The following is a 12214-nucleotide window of genomic DNA, read 5'->3' as shown; positions in this document are numbered from 1 at the left end:
GCAGACCCCATGCTTCTCCTATCCAAGACTCATGCAGGTAAGCCACGGTCAAGTGGTGATACATTAATAGAAATGGGTTAATCAAGATGTGAGAGTTAGCCAAAAAGAGACTAGATATAATGGGCCAGGCAATGTTTAAATAAATACAGTTTCCATGTAATTATTTCGGGGATTAACCAGGCGGCCGGGAGATGGGAGGTGGAATGTGGTCCGCCGCTCCTTTTACAGAGTGGAGCCCTGTGATCCCACACTTTTCTCTGGCTTCAGAAGACACCTGTACTCACATGCACCTGTCACACTCAGATACACATGTTTATACAATTTTAAAAAAAAATTAAAAGGGAAGAATAGAGTTGGTGAACTGAGTAAGAATACTCAACAGACAACATTAGAGGCCAATGGAGATTCTGAGGTGTGAATTTGGTCTGGAATCAGCTAGTATAGTTGAAAAGAGAGAGTTGAAATTCAACCAGAGCTGTAACTTTACCAACTGATGCCTAATAGTGCATAAACTCTCAAAGTATATGAGGTCCTATAGTCTGGAGCTGGTCTCCAGAAAAAGCCTCTACTATCCTCCAAAACATGATTGCTGTGGGATATCATGTAAAGATTTGCCACTTGTATTGGTTTAATAAGATGCAGATTGGCTAGTAGTCAGGCAGGAAGTATAGGAGGGGATGGGGGGAGCAGACTATGAGAATTCTGGGAAGAGGAAAGGCAGAGATGCAGTTATAAGAAAGACACTAAGGAAGTAAAATGAGAATGCCATACTGAGAAAAGGTACTAAGCCACATGAATATATATATATGATTAATTTAAGAGTTAGAAATAAGCCTGAACTAAGAGGCCAAACAGTTTATATTTAATATAAGCCTCTGTGTGTATCTTTGGGATTGAATGACTGTGGGACAAAGTGGGACAGAAACTCTTCATACACATGCTGGTCTTCTACCTCCTTTAAAACTGCCCCAGTCCAAACAAAGGCCTCCCCTACTTGTCATTTCTCTTATTTCAACTTGAACTCTTCCAGTTGTTTTTCCTTATCTTCTACCTCAGCTATCACGCTCAATCCTCAGATAGACCTTACCACACTACTTTCCTTCCTGCCCATGTCCCCTTCTTCATCTCTTACAAGTTGTTACACTTGGAACTGTATTCTGTCCTTCATTTGGTTTTGTCTTCCCCTTCTACCATGCTGAGAGCAAAGACCTTAATGGTAACATTTGTTTGTTAGTGAACTCACTACCTAAAATGCTAGATGGGATCTGCTAGCCTAAAGATAAATGTTAAGTTTATGAATTATTACTGTCTTTAAATTCAATGATGCTATACCTAGCCAAGTGGATAAAGATAAACAACTGAAATAAAATTTCCAAAGCTTTATGGTTCATTGGAGAATTCTTATATATGTTGAAAATAGGGTCAGATGAGGAAAAAAATGGAGGCTTCTCCCACAAATGCTTGGGACCCACACATTGTACTTATAACTTGCCTTATTTCCTTTATGATATTTTATAAAGGAAAATAATATCAATATTTACCCTCTTTTTGCCAATAGAGACACAAGCTAAATAAAAGTGAAAGCAATTATATTCACTATACAGACTTCAGAGTCTTCCTCCTCTGAGACAGTTAAAACACAACACAATTCTCTAATTTTTAAAAATATTATTCATTTTAGAGTACTGTTCCTGTTGGCTGTTTTCTCAATACCTTTATTTAGCCATTTTCCTGTTCAAAATTCTGGCATTTCCCTGATGTGTTAATTTTAGCTGTAAACACCTAATCAGACCTTTAAGAATAATTTGTAGCTTGGCTAACTTTCTGGAGGAAATATGGGTGGTGTTTCCAAGAGACTGGCATGTCTCCAATTATAAAGATGGAGAAAATCTAAACAACAGGATGGTAAAATGCATCAAGGAGCAGATCGCATTTTATAGGGGAAGATAACGTTGTTTAGTTTCAGTCTTCACGTCTTGCAATTATTCTCAGCACCACAGCATCCCATGGGTCTCAGCATCAATATTTATTTGCTGGGATACTTCACTGCCTCATAAACTAGGAGGTAACGGACCATTTTTATTCTCAGGGGTTGGGAGTCCTGTCATACCGCTGAGTTTCCCAGAGTGCCAGATCTCCCTCACATTTCTGTGAATGGGTTCTCACAAAGATGCAAATGGATCAGTAAGAAGCATTGGCCCGTGTGTGCTTGTCCCTTGGTTTAGCTATCAACCATTTCTAAATTTCCATTAAATGTAATTCAATTCAAATTGAGGCTTTGATTATCAAAATTTTAAGGCTGTCTGATTTGGGTTTTGGTTTCATATAAACTTCTAAAATCTTTATGGGGAGGAATTTAAAACATTAATTTTGAAACTGGTGCTCTTGCAAAATGTAAAAAGAAAGATGTCTAAATATACAATATCTTTGGGGCCTTTAAAACTTGCAAAGGAATCCTACACTAAATAATCAGAAGTCCTGAGTACATCTCATTGTTGCATTAAGCCTGCTTCATGAGAACAGAGTCCTGTGGAGCCCACGGTGGTGTTTTCTGTCTCAATTTCTTAGACTTCCTAGGACATATAAAGTTATGTATAAATGTATTCCCTGGAGGAATCCTAGTCTTTGTATATCTTCTCTCCAAGTTGCCTAGATGCTCCCCCTCCCAAACGTTTTATCCAATTCATACCTTTCATCTCTGCTGCACTGCTGTGCAGAATCCAGGCACTGGATCAGAAACATCTCAGCCATCAGGTTGTTAGTCATGTATTTCAACAAGCAAAATCTCTCAATAAATTGGCTGGTTCACACATTAAGCTCCATAGTACTGTGTTTTATAGGGTCTGTGTGTGTGTTTGTCTATCTGCCTGTCTTTCCATGTTCCTTTTCCTCTCTCTATCTTTACCCCTCCCTATAATCTCTCTACATGCACACATGCACGTGTACACACACACACATACATACACAATTACTTCTTTTATACCAACCTCTATTATTCACACACATACACATAAGAAGTCTAAAAAGATGTAGACTGCAAAACAAAGAAACTGTTTATATGATTTCCTAAAGATCCTGATATATTAGTACGCACTATATATATTAGTATCCATAATAAAGAACATGATATAGGGTGTAGTGTTTTCCAAATAGACATGGCCACTGGCCTTGTTTCAAAAGAAAAATCCTTCATTTCCACAATTATTGAGTCCTACCTATTATGCAGCATCTCCTGGCTTGAACAGCACACAGCAAGATGAGTAAGATATTTCCCCTACCCTAAAGAAGCTTATACTTCAGAAATCACATCTTATTCACTAGAAATGTACCCTCCAGAAAGATGGTAACTTTCCAGACAGGGATCCCTAAGTTGGGTTAAGTAAAGAAATAACATTAAACATTCTTAACTCCAACAGAAAGGAGACCCTGAGAGAGAAGGAAGAAGTGTTTGTTTGTTTGTTTGTTTGTTTTTCTTCCCTCTTGTCCTCCCAGTTCCTCCTCCACAGTACTCCCCCCCCCCCCGTTCCCATACCCCCATCCAGTCCTCCTCTGTTTCTATTTAGAAAGGAGCAGGCCTCCCGAGGGCATCATCAAAGCACAGCACATCAAGTGGCAGTAAAACAAAGCACCTCCTCATGTAACCCAGTATGAGGAGTAGTCTCCCACAGCCAGCCAAAAGATTAGGTTCAGCCCCTGCTCCCATTGTTAGGAGTCCCACAAGAGGACCAAGTTACACAACTGTCACATATGTGTGGCGTCCTAGGTCAGTCCCATGCAGGTTCCCTAGTTGTCAGTTCAGTCTCTCTGAGTCCCTATGAGCCCAGGTTAGTTGATTCTGTGGATGGATTTTCTAGTGTCCTTGACCTCTCTGGCTCCTATAATCCTTTCTCACCCACTTGATTCCCAGAGCTCTACCTAGTGCTTGGCTGTGGGTCTGCATCTGTTTCCATCAGTTGCTGGATGAAGGCTCTCTGATGGCTCTTGAGATATTGGAAAGGAGGACCAAAGGAGAGAACAATGGAATACATGGGACACAGAAGCAAAAAGGGGCTGTTTGGAGAAGGGCAGGAGGCTAGAGAGAGGAGGGTTGGGGAAACGGCTAATGGTAGTGGGGTGGAGGAAAATGACAAAGCGAAAGTGTCATCTAATCAAGGAAACAGCAGAATCAACCCTGCTATTATCTAGACTTGCAAATTTAATTTTTTAAAAGTTCTCAGTTCCTTAGAGGTACTGTCATACTTTGAGATCTGAAATACCCACATAGTGACCAATAGCCACCATATTGCATGGTACAAATATTATTTCCCCCATTGTACTATTCTCTATTGAACAGAATTGTTCTAGAACATTCTGTTGCATCTGTTAATCCTACACTAGACAATATGACCCTTCATGTTTTATATAACTGTTATTACAAAGAACATAACTGTTTTCCACAATTTATCCAACTACTTTCTGTATTCGCCCTCATAAAATCTTAAGAAACTTCTCTCTTAATAGGTAAAAGTATTCATAGTTCTATTAATTTTTGTTTTATTTTCTTTCTCTTATTGAAAATTGATTCCTTTTAATACAATGTATCTGATAATGATTTCACCTCAACCCAACTCTTCCAATATCCCTTCTGTCTCCCTTCCCAGCCAAATCCTTTCTGTCTCTCATTAGAAAAACAGGAGGGCATATAATGAGTAATAATAAAATAAACAAAAATAAATCAGAATTGGACAAAACAGACAGAAGGAAAAAAGCCAAAAGAAAAAGCAAAAGAAACACATAAAGACATAGAGATATACACATGTTTGTGCACACGGGAATCCCAAAGAATGTGTTTTAAAGATGAAAAACCTGAATTTGAAGAAATTGAGGACCACATATTTCTGAGTCAGGTGAGTATTCAAAAGCCAAAAATCAAATTCAAATCATTTTATCTCTAAAATTGATGTTCTTCCTACCACAAGATACCTGTGGCCCTTGTAAAACCATAATAACATGTCATACCAGAGAACATATCACTTTTGCAGCTCCTAACATGTGTAAAAAAAATTCAGCTCTAAATCTTTGTTCAGTGTTCTTCAGTTGTGTATCAATGACTCCGAAAGTGTGTCACGATTTTCTGTTTGAATCTATACACTTTCTCCAATTATCGTTGTCTTCAAAGGTAGAAATATTACAAAACAAGCTTTCCCTACACTAAACATTGAATATACAGAGTTCCTATCACTATATCACAATAGAACTCTGAATTAAGAGCAAAGTTGGAATTTTCCAATCAAGCTGAAGATCACAGTTGCAAGGATGGATGTGGTTTTTAAAAGAGCACATATAATTAGTGATCCTAGAGAAGCTAAATAAGGAGAACCCAAAGAAAAACATATAGGCATCCTCAATATTAACCTTCAGCAAGCGATGAAAGGAGACAGAGACAGAGACCCAAATTGGAGCACAGGACTGAAATCTCAAGGTCCAAATCAGGAGCAGAAGAAGAGAGAGCACGAGCATGGAACTCAGGACCGCGAGGGGTGCACCCACACACTGAAACAATGGGGATGTTCTATTGGGAACTCACCAAGGCCAGCTGGCCTGGGTCTGGAAAAGCCTGGGATAAAACCGGACTCTCTGAACATAGCGGACAATGAGGACTACTGAGAACTCAAGAACAATGGCAATGGGTTTCTGATCCTACTGCACGCACTGGCTTTGTGGGAGCCTATGCAGGTTGGATGCTCAACTTACTAGACCTGGATGGAGGTGGGGGTTCCTTGGACTTCCCACAGGACAGGGAACCCTGATTGCTTTTCGGGCTGGGGGGAGACTTAATTGGGGGAGGGGGAGGGAAATGGGAGGCGGCGGCGGGGAAGAGACAGAAATCTTTAATAAATAAATAAATTAAAAAAAAGAGAGCACATTTTTGAGTGGGTGTGTCAGTATCTTGATGAATTGAAAAATTTATGAATATTTATGAAATCTCTCATTTGTGAATACATTATCAAAGTAGTATGCTGTTGAACTTAGTAACACTGTTCATGGAGACTGTGAAAGAGCAGTTCAGAAAACAACAAAGAGTAGAGTCTCAGGGATCGGATGCAGAGGGAGTTTCTTTTGAAGATTCAGGGAGAGCTTGTTTGTTTTAGATGTGTGTATTTCACAATTTTTGTTTCTTTGTTTCTTCCTTTACCTGACATCAGATGATCACCTGTACCACTGTACCACTTGGATTTTACATGAAATTTCAGGACATTGACTTATAAATATGATGATAGATAGAACTTTTTAGTATTTTAATACGGAAGGGAGAAAAGATTCCTCCATAACACAGGTATGTAGATTAGAGAGTTTTATTATTTCTTTTTCTGAGATTATAATATATTTACATAATGTAGACCTTTGATTTCTCCCCTTCCAACCCTCCTATCTATCCCTCCTTGCTCTCAATGGTCTCCATGGTCTCAAATCCTTTACCTCTTTTTCATTGTTACTCTATAGATATGTGTGCATGTAAACACAGGTATAAAGTATTCCTAAATAAATAAATGCAGCCTGCCTATGATGTTACTTGTATCTGTTTTCAGAGCTTAACATTTAGGATTAGATAAACAGTTGGCATGATCCTTCTGGAGAAGATTACTTCTAGTCTTAGTGTTTCCTTGCTTGCTCCACAGTTCTTTGTGCAGATTTGGGCCCCCCTGTGCCCTCCTCTGTTTACTTGAACATGCCTCTTGTCATCCTTGCTCAGTTCATTGTTTTAGACTAATTGGACTTAAGATCCACTCAACAAGAAGGAACTCATGCCTTGAACTGGAAGTTATCAACCTAGCCAGAGACAGTGAAGTCATGGATCTAGTAGACAAGCTACAACTGACACTCTACTAAACCAGCATACCTCCTAATTACCTTCCAAACATTTGTCCTTGTGCCCACAAATAGGTGTAGTCCTCTCCCCTCAGCAAAGAAACTTGGCTTTGTGACAGACAGAGACCAGTTTAGAGAGTGTTTAAAAGCCCTTCTTCAATGTGCTGAACCTTTTGGCACAAGACAGATGCTGAGGTGGAATTAGTATTGTCGTTCATCTGCATCTCGGCATTTCCCAATGGGAATCTCAAGTCTTCAAAGGAAGACACAGTGGCTTCCATTCAAGAAGGCTGAGTTGAAAAGAGAGAAATGGGTCCCTTGTGGAAATCAGCAAAGTTATAGGAAATCTGCACATAAAATTCCATTTGTCTCAGTTAGCAGGATTTTTTTACAAGGTGGTTGTAGAATGAATGTATTGCAAACTCTAACTGGTCTTAATGAAAAAAACCCAGAGTCAGATATTGGGGTAAATGCTGAAAGATGAGAGAAGTAGAGGAGCCAGCCACTAGAGAGACCTTTTATCTCTACTGAATCCTCAGACAAAAGTGGACAAGATCCTGTCTCCATAAATCCTCAAACTGAACGCCTTGAGATCCTGTCTTCTCCATCTTTATAGTCCTCTCTCCACTAAGCCATATCCTCTCCTGTCTCCACCTCCCTAGTGCTGGGATTAAAGGCAAGAGACTCCCAACTACTACGATTAAAAGTGTGAGCCACCACGGCCTGGCTGTTTCTCTTTGAGACTGTTTCAATCTAATATAGCCCAGGGTGGTCTTGAACTCAAAGAGATCCATCCGTCTCTGCTTTTTTTGTGCTGGTATTAACAGTATGTGCCACCACTGCCTAGTTTCTATGGCTAACTAGTGGCTTGCTCCACACTCTGATCCTAGGGGAAATTTTATTTGTTATAGCACAATCAAAATATCATTACAGGTGGTGTTTGGATCTGGCACATGTCTCCATCATAGAGCACTTAGCAACATGCACAAGGCCTTGATTTCTATTCCCAGCACCAAATGTATAAATTATTGAGTTCTTTAAAAACAGGTACTTACAGAGTATTAGAGTTACTCATTGCATTAGTCAGGGGTCTCTAGGGGAATAGAACTGATACAGTGAGCATATACTACAAAATAAATGTATTAGTTTTGCTCACATAGTGTGTTCTGAGTAGTCCAACAATAATGGCTGTCTTTGCCCTGGAGAGACTGAGAACCGAGCCTGCATGCCTAAGGATTCCCAATCTGGCATTGAAAGTTAGAAACTTCCTGAAGGAAAGACACTTTCAGTCCATGTTGAGAGCGTCCTGATGTTTAGGAAGGATCAAAACAGCAGCAGCAATAACCCATGTAGTAGTAGTTGCTGTTGTTGTTTGTTCTTACTATTTCTTCTTTACTCTTTGAGTGGCCCGCCTCCCACCTCCCAAATAACCACACACTTAGACTTATTCTTTCTTATGAATGTCTAGCCTTAGCTTGGTTTATTTCTAGCCAGATTTTCTTAATTTAAATTATCCTGTCTATCATTTGCCTCTGGGCTTTTACCTTTCTATATAATTTCATTTACTTCTTACTCCATGACTGGCTGTGTAGCTGGGTGGCTGACCCCTGATGTCCTCCTCTCCTTCTCCTTCGTTTGCCGCTCTATTGAGCTCTTCTTTTCTCCTTATATTTATTCTCTCTGCCTGCCAGCCCTGCCTGTTTCTCTCTCCTGTCTAGCTATTGGTCACTCAGCTCTTTATTAGATCAATCAGGTGTGTTAGGCAGGCAAAGTAACACAACTTCACAGAGTTAAACAGATGCAACATAAAAGAAGGAAACACAGCTTTACATCATTAAACGAATGTTCAACAGCATAAACAAATGTAACACTTCAGCTACTATTCCACAACAAACACTTACGTCATGATGAATTTGTTTCCAGAGCCAATCCAGTTGACAATCAAGATTAACCTTTCCAGACACACTTTATAAGATTACAAAACAAGATCCAATAAATAAACAGAAAACAAAGCAATCAATGTAAAAGTTTAGGCCAAGACACTAAGGACAAGGCTTGTGGCTCAGTAGTAGAGTGGTTCCCTACCATTTGTGAGGTCCTATATGAGATCCCCAGCAGCAACGTGGGAGCATGTGTGTTAACAACATAGGTTAATATCCAGACAATCTGGCATATATTTCCTAAATGTAAGTTTTCTCCAGTACGCTTCCAGATAGATGGACTCAACAGTATCAAAGACCTGCCCATCAAAATCTCTTGCAAAGTTCTTTCTATTTCCCCTTTAGTAAACTGAATGTTAATGACTGCAGCAACCATGAGAGTTTTATATCAGCACATCCTGATCTGCCTACAAACCCAAATAATGCCAGAGCCTCCACCCTCTGTGTCCTCAAAAAGAAACCTGCGCTGCTGAACCTACCTACCAGAGACTGCTGCATAGACAAGAAGCAAATTCTTATTAGCTCAATGCCATTGTCTATGAAAGTCTGTTTGGTACAACAATCAGCACGACCCTGGCAAATACAGACATGTGCATACAGGAAAAAAAATCAGGGTTTATCCTTCCTCAGCTCTAAGACTTGCGTGCCATCTTTCAGGCATTTTTAATTCTTTATCTAAAGTTTTGAACTGCTTGAAAAATGTTAAGCTTTCTTTTACTTACGGTGTTTCATGGGGAACAATAAAGAGTATAGGATCAGAGCATGACTAGAATTTTATTGATGACCCAAGGCAAAATAAAATTCAGCCTTCTCTTTTGCAGAAATATTAGATCTGCTGCTCTTTGGGCAGTAAAATCTTGTTTTGTCAGCAGCTACTGAGAGTAGATATGACTCAGAGGACACATAAGAGCCTGCATGTTAGGTAACTAGCTGTTATGCTTGGAAAGCTTCTCTTTTCTTCTCTTGAATGTAAGTGCACTTGGAATAAATAATCACATTGGCTCTCAGAAGGGAGATGCTCCAAGATGCTGTGCCCCTCTATCTGTGTCCTAATTCCTTAAGGTAGATGAGTGATATGAGACACAAGAAATAAAAGACATGCATCAGGTCACAAGCGTTACATAGGTGAAAGCCTTAAAGACCACTGAGTGTGACTCCTTTTACTACAGAAGAGAGAGAGGCCCAGAAGGAGTGAGGAAACTGCACAGAGCTGCAGCTGGGTTCAGCAGTTCCTTCAGAAAGCTTGTTTTCCAGGCAACTCTCCGCTCTCAATGCTTTAGACCTGTGGTTCCCCGTCTGTTGCTGTGACATTGTTTTTATTTTTCCTTTATAAACTGATACTATAACATGAAGATTGCATGGCATTAGGCTACCAAAAGCAACACTTCCAAGACCTAAGAATAGCTGGTACATAGATGATGCTCAACAAATGCTGATTAGTTAAGGTTATTTCCTTCACTTTTCACATACTGCCGCAATGGCCTCGTGGTCTAAAAGCTAGAATTTTTATTTTTAAGTATTTAGAAAGAGAGACAGAGATATATATGAAGCATATTTTAGAATGTAAACATGCTTTTAAAGGCTTAATCTTACCATCTTAAAATGGATGTGTGTGGATTTGTATATAAGTGCAGGTGCGCATGCAGATAGCCCTAGAGCTAGAGTTACAGGTGATTGTGAACCACCTAACATGGATGTTGGGAACCGAACTTGGGTCCTTTAAAAAAGTAATATGCACCATTAACTGAACCATCTCTGCATCCCCAAGCGTCATGTTTTATAATACAACATAAACTAATCACTACTTCTATTTTAAACTAAAGCCAAATAATTTTAAATGTGGCCATGATAACAACCATAGACTTAGGGTTTATTCTAACTATAAAGTAAGAATATAACTGAACAGAATATATAAGTAATGGTTTGGGGGCACTACACGATTGACAAGGCAGATTATGAAATGTAGACTATTGAGAAAAGCAAAGAGCAGGAGGCAGAAACAGTTGTGTCTGCTTCTGCAGTCTGTCCTTCCAGACTGGAGCTTGGGAGAGCAAATGAAGACTTCACTTGTAGCAGAAGAAACATCACAAACAGCTCACTAACCATAAAGCTGTAGAACATCATTTTTAAAACACTGAAAATGAAACACTGTGGTCCCAGATTTTATGTTTCAGGATAAAGAAGAAATAATTAAATTTTCAAAAAATAAACACAGAATACTTGTCATTCATTATTGGTCACATTATAAAATGAGTTTCAGATTGAGGTTGCATGACCCCAGCTCTGAGGTCTGTACCTTAAAAAATGAGAGTCAAGTGCATTACTTTATTGTTCAGGAGCCAGAATGATTTCCATATACTTATGTGATTGGGAAAATTCAAAAGATTGACATTTTAAAATGAGCCAAAATTCAGGGTTTAGTAAAAACTATGCAAAACAAAATTATGTATTTATAAGTAAAGTTTTAATGGAAAAGAACCACTATAATTTTCTTTAAAATCATCCATGGCTCTTTCATTTCTCCTTGTCAAAGTTGGCCCTTGTGATAGGGACTGTATCACCCATAAGGCCTGACATATCTACTTCTAGAGCTTTGCAGAAGCACCATGCCGAATGAAGAGCACCACCAGCAATAAATGTGTTTCCTATTTTTACATGTCTTAAATTTTATTTAAAATACTGCTTAAAGCAAAATTAATGGCAATAGATTGTGCATTTGGCTTACGTAGAAGTAAAACACATAAAACAAATAATAGGAGGGGACAATAGAACCACAATGGTATGTGAATCTTAACTACCCTCTCAAGGACGATCTGTTTAAGGGTACGGTCTCAAACAACATGAAGACCTTAGGAACCATCATCTGGGAGGCGAAGATATCCAAAGTAGAGTGTCAGTCAATTTAGGCCATGAAGGAGAAAGGGAGTGGTAATCACATCTCTTCTTTTTATAATTTTTATTTTATTTATTTATTTTACATCCCCTCCCTCTTCACATTCCCTCCCTCCCACCTCCCCTCTGTACACATCCCCCCTCAATCCACTTCTCCTCTTTCTGACCAGAAAGGGACAGGCCTCCCACGGGTATCAACAAAGCATGACATATCAAGTTCCAGTAAGACTAAGCACCATCCCTGCTAGTAAAACTGGGTAAGGCAACCTAGTATGAGGAATAAGTTTCCAAGAGCCAGCCAGTGTTAAGGACAGCTGCTGTTCCCCATTGTTAGGAATCCCATAAGTATACCAAGCTATACAACTGTCGTGTGTGTGTGTGTGTGTGTGTGTGTGTGTGTGTGTGTGTGTGTGTAGAAAGCCTAGATCAGTCCCGTGCAGGCTCCCTGGTTCAGACTCTGTGAGTGACTATGAGCCAGGATAGTTGTTTCTGTGGATTTTCTTGTGATATCCTTGATCCCTCTGGCTCCTACA

The sequence above is a fragment of the Microtus pennsylvanicus genome, chromosome 21 (assembly GCF_037038515.1).
Source record: "Microtus pennsylvanicus isolate mMicPen1 chromosome 21, mMicPen1.hap1, whole genome shotgun sequence".
NCBI lineage: Eukaryota > Metazoa > Chordata > Mammalia > Rodentia > Cricetidae > Microtus > Microtus pennsylvanicus.
The sequence above is the reverse complement of the archived record's forward strand: the minus strand, read 5'-3'. Positions refer to the sequence as shown.